The sequence below is a fragment of the Dermacentor andersoni genome, chromosome 11 (genome assembly GCF_023375885.2).
Source record: "Dermacentor andersoni chromosome 11, qqDerAnde1_hic_scaffold, whole genome shotgun sequence".
NCBI lineage: Eukaryota > Metazoa > Arthropoda > Arachnida > Ixodida > Ixodidae > Dermacentor > Dermacentor andersoni.
This window is the reverse complement of record NC_092824.1, coordinates 98,178,915-98,190,771: the sequence shown is the minus strand read 5'-3', so window position 1 is coordinate 98,190,771 and position 11,857 is coordinate 98,178,915. Positions and strand designations below refer to the sequence as shown.

The 11,857-nt window shown below is 47.7% G+C and overlaps 1 long non-coding RNA gene across 1 annotated transcript in view; it reads left to right on the top strand.

Annotated features, from left to right (window-relative positions):
* The first annotated feature begins 8,206 nt into the window (after positions 1 to 8,206).
* Positions 8,207 to 11,857, top strand: part of LOC129386876 (uncharacterized) — a 33,871-nt gene continuing 30,220 nt past the window's right edge. The window contains exon 1 of the long non-coding RNA XR_008614175.2: positions 8,207 to 8,539. This is a non-coding gene — a long non-coding RNA (uncharacterized lncRNA). The remainder of the gene's footprint in view (positions 8,540 to 11,857) is intronic.

The following is an 11,857-nucleotide window of genomic DNA, read 5'->3' as shown; positions in this document are numbered from 1 at the left end:
GGGGGGGGGCTTGTGTTACAGTGCATGTAGGACACCGTTCCTTGCTAGGATTTTTTAGTTATTTATTATTTTGTGTGGCTGTTTTGTCTGGTTTATGCTTACTGTAGATTTAGTATGGTGCTGTGTTTGTGGAATGTGTGTGCCTGCTATATGGGGAAATGAATAGCTTCAGTTTCTTTACTTGTTGGCATAGCCGGCTCTGATGTAGCTAACCTTCCCGTTCCTCGACACGAATTAAAAAAAAACCATGCGTTAGCTCAGTGTATCTCATAGTCCGTGGAACGGGGTCCTTAGACGGAAGATAAAGTGACAATGTCCGGTTGTTGCTACTTCATGCTTAGTAGTAATATTTAGTTGGGAACGTTCAGAGGCCCCTCTAGCTCTCCGGGGCATTTACATCCTGTTTACGCTGATAGGGCTTCGCCACGCAGTAAATCTAATTAAAGTAATCATGACATTGATGATCATGATGGTGGTTGTGGTGGTGGTGGTGGTAGTGGTGGTGGTGATGATGACGACGGTTGCGATGATAGCTGCTGTTCGTAACACATTTGCTAATGCATGGGAAAGATGGTTGAGTGCACGCACAGCTTTCAGCAGGGTAAAAAAAAAATTATGGGGTTTTACGTGCCAAAACCACTTTCTGATTATGAGGCACGCCGTAGTGGGGACTCCGGAAATTTCGACCACCTGGGGTTCTTTAACGTACACCTAAATCTAAGTACACGGGTGTTTTCGCATTTCGCCCCCATCGAAATGCGGCCGCCGTGGCCGGGATTCGATCCCGCGACCTCGTGCTCAGCAGCCCAACACCATAGCCACTGAGCAACCACGGCGGGTTTCAGCAGGGTCCTGCTAAAAACAAATTTGAAAATATTCTTAGCCTGCCTAGTAAAAGTTTTTAAGTGTGTAGCATTGAGCAGTTTCTCACGTAGCATATAAGAGCGACAGCCTATGAAAGGAGAGTAGCGGGAGCTACTTTCCGCAGGCAGCCAATAATAACCACCGGTTTGTCTCCTCAGTGAGTGAGTGAGTGAGTGAGTGAGTGAGTGAGTGAGTGAGTGATGTCATCGGCGACATCTTCTCAGCAAATTTTAATGGTGACTTGTAGCATCACAGATACAGAAGCTCAACGTTTAACTTGGCAAGTTAATGTGGCTACTGCAGCTGCAAGAAAACTTGGGGAACTTACCACTCTAATTCTTTTGCACACGTGGGAACCGAATAATTGTAGTAACCTTGAACCTAGTAATGTGCCCTTGGCGTTCGTTAATTGCCACCCCTCGGTCATTTCAAATATCCCCGTAACCTCGTAAGCGTCTCGGCGTAAAGACGGAAGGAGGCGTCATTCAGGAAGCCCCTCTTCCCCCGTTGCGCTTGCAGAAACTTCCTGGACGGTTTCCCGCGTCCGCGACCACACGCTCCAGAGAACTGGCAACCGAGAAAAAAAAAAGCAATTACGAAGGAAAGAAGAAAAAGAAAGGAGAAGAAGAATAAGCAAAAGGCTACACACGGGAGTCCCCGGCGTCTAACAATGGACCCGCGCCGACCGGCACAGGCATCTGCGCGCAGTGCCATTTGAACTGTACCATTCCATTTCCCACCGGAGTCGCAAAGGTTCTCGTCCGAGCCGCCGCGAGGCGCTTCCCAAGTTCGTGAGGGGTTGAGACGACGAAAAGAGCCAGATCGGAGAAGGTAGGGTTACTTGCGACCAGAAGAAAAATTTGAACCCTTCGCTTGTTCGTTTTCTTCTTCTTCATGCACCCCTCATCTATTTCTCATTCTCTCTCTCTCCCTCTTTTTTTTTTTATTATCTGGTCTCTTTCTCACTCAAAGTGAAAACGCCTCGTTGTGGGCTCCTCAAGTCGCCGACAGACCGTTAAGCCCGCTAGGCGGGGACATCTTCGCAGCGTTATCTCGGGCCAGTTGCTCTCTCACGCTGTGGGAGGGGAAGTGGCGCCGAGCTCGTGGCTGTTTGCAGTGGCGCTTAACGGTGCTCTCGGTATATGCCACACGCGCCGTACGAAGCCCAAGCCGCGCCGTCTCTCTAGCCGGACCTCCTCGTCTCCGATTGCAAACCGCCTCGCTGCACCCCGACAGTCACGTCGCCTCGTTGCGTGTGCTCTGCTTTATCTCGCTTTCTCCGAAATGTCGAAAAACACTTGACTTTTCGTGACGCCAATGGTCGTGCGTGGCGAACGGGCAAATGAACCTGGAAGGGTGGGCCGAGTATTCGTAGCCTGGGCGTACTCTTGCTTACTTCAGAATACTTGCCTAACGGTTTCAATAGCAACCCGCTTACTGCAAATACTTACGGTCAGTGCGTCCGCTGCTGCTGTCAGTGTACTTTTAGCGCGCTCTCGAATCGAATGGCTGCCCAAGGTGTGGAGATCGCGATTCGATGTGAGCTGTACTGTGCGACGCTCAACAAAAAGATAGACCAGCGTCGTCGAGACGCGAGAAATGATACTGCCGAATGCGGGCATTCTTCGCAGGATTTTAATTGCGTTTTTTTTTTCCTTGCGGGCTATTTCGTTGTAGCCTTAGGCTGGGAGTGGCGTTTGCGCGTCTTTACTTTCACTTGACGCGAAGAGCCTCCAGAATGTGAGCTGCGCCATGTCCATGAATCTATGAACCATGTGTACGACGCGAGTGATGTCAATACGGGGAAGATCGACAAGTGTTGGCTCATATTCTTGCCCGTCTAGAGAACTAACCGTTGTCAGAGGATGGTGTATTGGATCGTTAACTCTTCAAACAAATGTCTTTGTAGCTACTAACTACAAGGTAGTAGGCGTTTCTCACAATATTCAATACCTACGCAGAAACGTTGAGTAGTAACGGTAATGGTAGTGATTTTACTAACTGAGGAATGCAGTAACCTTTACGAGTGGAACTCACAAGATTGTTGCTAATACGCTTACTTACTAAATACAAAACGCAGCAGGCGCGACTTGCGCAGCTTCATTACATTCACTAGCAATATTGTGGGGACCATTCGGTTTATAAGCGCCACTTCCATTATTGTATTAAGCCGATGATATTGCAAAAGCATAGCAAGGCAGAGTAAGAAAAACGAGAATCACCATTGATATATAATCAATTACTCTTATACCTCATGGTCAAATTATACCTCATGGTCAAATTTCTACCGCAAGTTTGACGGGGCATATTCATAAACCAATGCCATCATCAAAATTCGTTTCAAGTCGAAACCCACTAGCTACAATTCTTTGATTGCAATATGTGTTCTAAATGAATTAGTAAGAAATCTTAACTGGTGAAATTCCGTTAATTAGTCAATTCTGCATTATATTGGTCGAGTCCGCCTCATTGCGGATTTAGTTCGAGTGCCCCAGAATAATCTGGAAGATTTCGTGCAGCTGAAAAAAAAAAGCACCCTTACAGATATTCACGTTGACCGAAATCGTCGACAGTGCAAGATGCTATTTAGTATTTCTCATGCACTGACCTCTTTTTAGTATAGTAGGCTATGCATGAGTTTGGAGTTTATTGTAGACGTGCGTACACAATACAAGTAAACTCAGGTACTTTCCGGCGCCCAAGGAATTGTTAAAGGGTTCCAAACAGTTACAACGGAATGTGAAATTATCAGTCACAAGGACATGAAACAAAGGTGTTCGTTTTTATACAATTATTCACTAAATTAAAGCGTGGACACGCATGAGCATTTATTGCAGCCCGTCATTACATATTGAATGTCTTATTCCTCCGATATTTTTTCCTCCTCTTTGTGCCTTTGTTTGTTGACATGCCTTGGTCGCTGGGGTTTGTCGTTGATGTTCGTGATAGCCGGCCCTTGGGTGGCCTATTTTCCCAGGATCACGACATTTAATAAACAACCGAGCTGCTGCTAATGAGGGAAATAATGCCTTTCCCAATGGTGGCAGGGGTCAGTAGGTATTTTCCCGCGACTTGGACGTGCGTGTGGCACGAACCACGCTGGCTATGTATACCCGTTGTATGTTTAAGCTCGCGACCGTTATTGGACTTCCGTGTTCTTCCGAGATTCGTTTCGTTGATTTGACTTTGATGTGTCGTGGCTTTCCCACATATTTATGTTTACGTCTTAAATCTTGGGCGGAGGCCTTAGAACGTAGTATGGGCAAGACTTCTAGGAGGCTCGCTTGTTCCCGCACGTGAATTGAGAGAGAGAGAGAGAGAGAGAGAGAGAGAGAGAGAGAGAGAGAGAGAGAGAGAGCTATTTGTACGAAAGACAGAGCGATTTGCCGGTACATAAATATTTGCCTACATGCTGCTTTGCAATTAACTCTTGTAGGTACTCTAATGATAATATATTTGACGCTGATGCTGCAGGCAAGCACGGCTTGCAAGGTTGTTTTTACTGTATCCCTTTGCTTTGCTTGCTCCGGATACGACCGACCTGACCCACTGTACTGACCGAGCCGTGGAGTACACATTATAGATAATAGGAGCTACCATGATAATCGGAAGCGTGAAAGCATAGGTCGCGCTTAGCGGCGAAGCCTTACCTCCGACCCCTTACTCTCCCTACTTATCCGCGCTGTTGAAACAGAGATGACAATCATAAAACGCTGACCTGGGCACCTGACGTTGTACTCAGTCTATGGCGCTACGCGCGATGTGCCTGAGATGACCTATAAGCTCCAGCACCGCGCAAGGTGTTCTCAATAATCCCAACGACCATCAATGATTCGACACTAGCACTACTAGAGGCAAGCACCGCTTGAAAGAACGTTTTCGCAACTTCCTTCTGTTTTCTTTGCTCGTGTTGCCAACAACGTGACCAACCGTACTGAGAGAACGGAGCCCGCGGGATGGATAATAGGAGCTACCAGGATAGCCGGAAACTTCGAAACGTCGCGCTTCAAGATGAAGCTTCCCCGCCCCACATATAGCCGTGATTCTAAAACGAAGATCACTATCGTTAAACGCTGACGCGGGCACCCCACGTTGCGCATGATCTATGCCGCGCTGTACACACGTGACACATCCGGAGCCGACCTGTGAGCTCCAGGAGAGTGCAAGACGTTTACTCGGCATCTCCTTCCGTGACTGGTCGGAGTTTGCGAAACGTCGGGCGGGCCCGTCAGGAAGCATCGCACACGAGCCCGCCGCGGCATTAAAACTACCGCGTCGTCGTCTCCCGATCGAGGCGCGGCTTGCCCCAATACATAGAGTTTCTCACTACATTACCTAGAGGGAAATCTGGCGCTGCTGCGCTGTGGTATGCATGGAAATGCCGGTATATTGTGACTTCGGATTGGCATCGTTCTCGGAGAGCCAGGACACCTTGAAGACTCGCCTGGCAAGCACCGTTTCGTCTGTCACAATGATTAATTTTCTACTAAAACAGCACGTAAAAAGCTGTTTTAACTTTATTATTACGCAAGAACATGTTTTGGTTAACTATGAGAACTTGGTATTGCATGTACAGTTATACGACACGTAAAAAGTATCAGCGGGCCGCTAAAGTTGGAGGACAGACGATAAAATTCGCGCTCGCTCTGAAACAGTTTGTCGTCTGTTCTTGCTTTTCTTCGCTAGGTCACGCATTGCAGGTGAGTAAAGATGTGATACGCGTCAACGGAAACCTTTTATGAAGATTTTACTTTCAGAAAGCGTTATTTGTGTAGCCGTATCCACGTTTTAGACGAAGCCTCTTACCAACACCAGCCAACACAAGCCTCGCCGACACATATACCGTCATTCCCATGACGGCACAGCGCCCCTTAGGAAGCTCCCTTAGACGGTGGGGCCAGATTTCCCTCTAGGTGTTATAGTGAGAAACTATATGCCCCAATACGTGGACGCGCACAGTAAACCGTGTTTCGCGATGCCTGTCGAGCGTTTGCGCGTGATTCTCGCGAATGCAGCTCCGCTAGCTCTGTGACCCGTGTCGGCGGTTCCTAACGTTGTCTCGCGCGAGACCTCCTCGCCACCTAGGGACGCGCAACGGCCTGCAGAGCGGAATGTCTTCGACTCGTGTATACATCGCATGCGCGGGACCAGGCGAAAAAAATTCCTGACACGTTCGCTTCCACTTCCGCTGTTACGCGTGTAGCAGTTGTATAATTGTGTTTGTTGCGACAACGGAAAGGTAAAGAGTCGGCGCAGCGAACGCACACACTGCATCAGTTGTCTTCACACGCTGCTCTGATAGTTTGTTCTTTCGTCTGGGTAGTTAGTTACCCGAGCCCACCGCTCCGTAATCAAAGGCTCTCATGCCTGCCCGTGCCTGTCTCATAGCGCTGTCCTTGCATCCCGTGCAACGAAGGCGGTTCTAATCTTCCTGAGAGAGAGAGACAGTGGTGTCCCGAGGAGACACTTGAGTCAGTTTGCATGTTACGTGGTGTGGTTTGTTTCGTGTGCGTTGTGTTTCGGCCGTGGGCTGTGCGTGCCGTTTCGTTTATTGTCGTTCCCATCTGGAGTAGCAAGCGAGACGTGTGGCCGGACAAATATCTCCAGGGTTCCTTATACAGAGCTTCTCTGTTCACGCCGCCGCAATTAAAAAAAAAAAACTTGTTTTGCGTCACCTTATCAAATGTTAACAAGCCCCCTCCTCCACCATTTTCCCAAAGGGCTGGCAGAGGAACAAAGAGGAAGTGAGTTCATTAACAGTGGCGCAACAAGGTAATCCTCGACATGGAATGACTGTTCCGACAAGGAAGATTTTCGTCGTCGTTACCACCCTGACGAAAACGAGACCTTTCGTAGAAGCGCTTGCTCCGGGAAGCGTATTAGCGTAGTAGTGACCAAAAATTTGGAGGATGCTTAAGCTTCGCCTTTAAGAGTGGAACGCGATAGTTTTCAAAAATCCCTGACTGCTTGTCACGCTTCCCGGGAACCGCAGTTATCTTGCGGTTGCGCGGAGGCGAGCGCAGTGGTGGTGTTGCGAGGAACCCAACAGGCCGCGCCACTCGGAAGAGGGGTTTGTGTTTGAGTTTCTGAGCCACAGAATTATGTTTTCTGGCACGTTCAAATTAAACTCCGACGATATCATGTCTGCAGATTGTGTTTAGGTCGTACATTAGGATTTATCTGACGCATTTTACATTGAGGAGCTTAATTAGTTCGGTAACGCCCCTGCGCCACCCGGAGGGCCTGCGTGGTTGGGGTTCGGAATCATTTTGCGCCAAGCGACGTCCGACGCCGACATCGCATTTTTTTGCGGCACGGGGCCCTTAGCGCTTGCGTATTAATACTAAATCTTGGTGTGGCGTTTAGGAAAGCTTCTGAATGCTGGCGTTTAGGCCAGCGTGCTATCGTGTTGGACACGCTGTGAGGAAAATAAATAATAAAAGTGAGATTCCGATCTAACAAGCATAGTTTTCTGTGGTCTAGAAAAGTCCGTTTCGTTGCATGACTTCGTTAAGAGAGAGAGAGAGGCAAAAGGGAAGGAAAGACGAAGGTTAGCCAGTGCAAGTACCGGCTGGCTACCCTGGGGAAAGGGGTAAAGCGAATAAAGGTGAAAGAAGAAACAAATGAAGAAGAATAAAATGCCATATATTCACACAATAACGTTATGCTATACGTGCTACAACTTTCAGTCTGTCGCATAATTCACAAGCCCTTAAGAACTTGAGCAGAGCTCCTAGGACCTTGAGTGCCGAAAGCCGCCTGGACCAATATCCTAGAACGTTTTCCTCTGTGAAGGGGCGATCGCCCAGTTTTTCGTGCGTGGTCGTGAGCACTTGCCACATTCTAGCGGGGACAGTCACCGAGGGTCTGCTCGATCGTCTCCTCGCAGCCACACTTGTTGCAGGCAGGGTTTTCGGCCATCCCAATGCGGAATGTTCGGACAGCTCATACTTTGGTCATCGTGCATAGTATACGTTATAGGCATGTCAAATGTGTAGGCGTATTCCGAGAACGCGTATTCATTCACAGCACGCGCTTTAAATCTTGTTTTGCCGTTACTCGCAATGCGCTGTAGGGATCGATATTTTGCTGCGCAGGGTTTCAGTGTTCATTATCAAGCAAATGAGGTGTGCACTCTGTGTCACGATGATCGTCACATGACTCGCCGCGGTATATCAGTGGCTATGTCGTTGCGTCTCTGTGCACGTGGGGCGCGATCAGATATCGCTGTTCTAAACGCGCGTTCACTTTGTGTCGAGTTTCGCCTTACGCGATTGGCCTGAGCCGCGCTGAATCGTCAGCCGAGTCGTCATTTTCGTTGCAGAGTAAGATAACATAAGAACGCAGATAGCCGCAAGCGCCGCTGTTCGTGTGCAGGTTATACGGAGAAAATCTTGCCAGGACTCGACCGAACGTGTCACGTGATCGAGCGTCGGAACAGCAGAACCTAGGGCGCAAGTGGCGCCTATTTGTGGCAACGCAAAGACTGCGAGTGTAATTTCCTCGAACGTTTCCTTTTCAGAAAACGTTCGGCGTGGTTTGGTGACGTGTGCTAGTGACCAAAGGGACCTGTGCTTACGCCTGTGTTGACTGCTCAGTCAAGATCACGCTGTGAAGGAATGGCGTGGAGGTGTCCCATCGTTACGTACGCCGTCGGCAACTGCTGAGCCTAGTAGTGAGTAGAGCATGTCTTACTTTGTGGTCAGCTGCGCTCTTATAACTTGCCGTACAATCTGTTAGATATATTTGCCGTATAGCGTGAGCGTCGACCGCGTGCTTTGTCGGGAATCGGAGAGTTCGGCGATGGTGCAAACTCTCTCGTGGAAGTCACTCGCGAGCGAGCTGTGGATAGTAGTTACATAGTCGCTATCTTGTGCATATGCAAATATATATGGTTATCCTTTGCTCTATCTTTCATCCCTGTCGTTTTACTCAACCCCCTCCCTCCCTCCTGCCCTCCCTCCTCTGCCGACCGCGGTTCAGGTGTCAAAAGAGTGCGTTTAACAGTTAGTGCGACCAGCAGTAATTTTCCTTCGCTTCTTTTTCCCTTTTTTTTGTACATCGATAGTTATTTAAATAAACGATCTACTACGCGCACGTGCACAAAGAAACCCTGCCGTGCAAGCGTCGTCTGCTGCACTCTTCCCTTCAGAAGTGCGCACGCCCTACCTCTGTTATCCGTGAAGACCTGTCGTTCACATGAATTCTCGACATTAGCTCGCACGTCCTGATGAACACATTTTTGACGCAAAACGTCTTTGATAACGACCGAAAGGGGTCGCTCGCTGAAACCGATGTGACGAAAACATGTTATACCATTCTCGCTTATATCTTTGCGGCCGCATTACCCATACACCTTACTTTGGTGTCGTTGTGTGGTCGAAAGAAGCCGTTCTGAAAAAAGAAACCACGCATGTGTGTCGTGCGCAGATGGTGCTTTTGTCGCCTCACGCATGACGCGATCTGAGCTAAATTTAGCCTCGCGCTCCGCCTTCAGAGAGGAGTAGCGCGCCAGTACGTTTGTCCGGTTGTCAGTATGTTTTTTCAATCTTCATACTTGGGCGCGTGTCTCAGTGTAGTAATGCACAGTAAATATGGAAAGTACTATCGTGCTCAATGTGAGCTGCAATGCGGGAGCCGTTGCATCGGCTACGCTCTGGAGAAGAAAAAAAATGGAGGCCTCGCCATTTCAGAATTGCGGATACCCCCCATGCCTTGTGCTGTCTGCTTTTTTCGTGGAGCGATAATACAGTGGCCCGCAGGGCAACTCGTAATGTCCTGAGCCCTTTGCGCGGCTTGCTGCGTCATGGCGTGCGCTGCCCTAGCTTTGTAACTATCCTTTTTCTTTCTCGCTTTTCTTTCCTTCTTTTTGCAATCCGCAGTGGACCGATATCAGCTCGGTGGGCCAGTGTATCATCCGGGAAGAAAGCAGACGACTGATAGATAGCAGGGGACATGCGCATTGCTCAAATGGCGACGCCCTCTCCACTCTTCTTTTTTTTTTATTCGAAAGCATAGCTGCTGCCACGGCTCGCGTGTTGCAGCTCATTTTGAGCACGATAATACATCGGGATTCATTAGCACGCACGAGGTATTGCCAGGAATTAGTGTGAATGATGGGACAATGATCACGAATACTGTCGTTTTATGTCGTATATGAATACAAAGGGCATGTATGCAACGTATGCAGTTGCATAGCGCTGTTATTTGTACATGCATATCCTGGCATAGGGTGTCTTTTTTTTTCTTTTTTTAGACCGTACGGAGTTTTTAAGAGTCGTCTGTGCAGATAGCGGAATTGTCGAATCTGTTGACATTATTTCGCACGAGAAATTAAAATATATAATCGACTGATTACCAAAACTTGTCCAATTAAGTTTTTCATTATTTACGTTGCGGAACATTAAAGTTTACGAACTGTAGCCGGTGACTTCGCAAGGCATATTCATTTGGATTGAATATTCGAGAATATTCGGGTTTCGAGATATGTGCCATGATACTTGAGGTCCGCACGCACTATTGTTCTACTGGCTCTTTTAGCAGTTCACCGTTTCATGCAGTCGAGCAAAGAATTCACGCAATGGAGTAGACTCCGAATAATGAGCACCTTTCTCGGGAAGTGCAGTAACAGGAAGTGGACCTGGAAAAGCTCTAATGGAGAAACAAGAAATGGAATAGATTTCATACTCTCTGCCGATCCCCGAATAGTGAAACGATGTAGAAGTGCTAGGCAGGGTAGAGGGCAATGATGATACACTACCAAGCTATCTAAACCTGGTACAGCGCAACATAGAAAGGAAGAAACAAGCCGAGCCGGCCAGATGAAAGAAAATAGCGCTGAACAGATGGCTTTCATCCGCTTGTGTTCACCTATGAGATGCCTACTGACAACAGCTTCCGATTTTTAGACAATGTGCACCGAGCTACACAGGGACACTTAGGAATTCACTGTCGCGACAGTGGATGTAAGCCGAATTTTTATCGGTGTGAAGTCCTAAAAAAGCACCGATAAGAACTTACGCGGGAGATTATTGAAGCTGATCTCATAGCAAGGGCTGGCAGCACGTGTGTTAGCCTGCCATCTTCGTGCCTTTCTTCACACGAAGTAAGCTTTGTTGATCAATTTAACCGTGTGTGACAGAATTGACCGTTGTGTGACTCATGATGGTGTGACGTTCAGTGAAGTGTGGTGAAGGCATGTGCTGATGCTATCTTGTAGCTATATATTTCGTGCACAGCGCTCTGTTCTTTCATCTGGCCGGCTCGGCTTGTTTCTTCCTTTCTGTGTTGCGCTGTACCAGTTTTAGAATGCAATACCAACTCGCCCAATCATCAACCCTAGTGAACAATAGCAAGCAAGGTCTAGTATTGATCTCAATTTGAAGAGATAAAGAGGAAAGAATTCTTCAAGACGAAACAGGCAAATCTAGACGTAATAAAGGTAAAAGCAGACGAATTGAGGTTGGTACTTGCAAACAAATATGCAGCTTTAGAACAAGGTCAAGCTAACATAGAGGTAATGAGTGGAACCGTAACTAGGCTGATTTAAGAAGCAGCAATTGAAGTGGGAGGTAAGGCACCAAGGCTGCCAGTAGGTAAACTCTTCCAAGTAAAAATGGCCATATATACTAATGAAACGACAAAGCATGAATGCGTCTAAATCGTATATACAGACAGAATTCGCCTAACTGTCAAAGCTTACAAAGAGGAAGAAAGTAAACAATATTCGAAATTATAACGTCTGAAAGATTGAGGAAGCAGTGAAAAATCGCCGCAGTACGAAATCGGTGAGAAGAAAACTTGCCATAGGACAGGGCACGATGTACACAGTACAAGAGGGTAATCAGCAATTTCGATGATATAGTAGAAGCAGCGGGAAAATTCTATACTGACCTGTACTGTACCCACAGCTGCCATGCAAACTTCATTGGAAGTAGGCGTGAGCATGATATATACAGAGGCTCCATCAAGAACTAACTATGAAGTGAGTAGG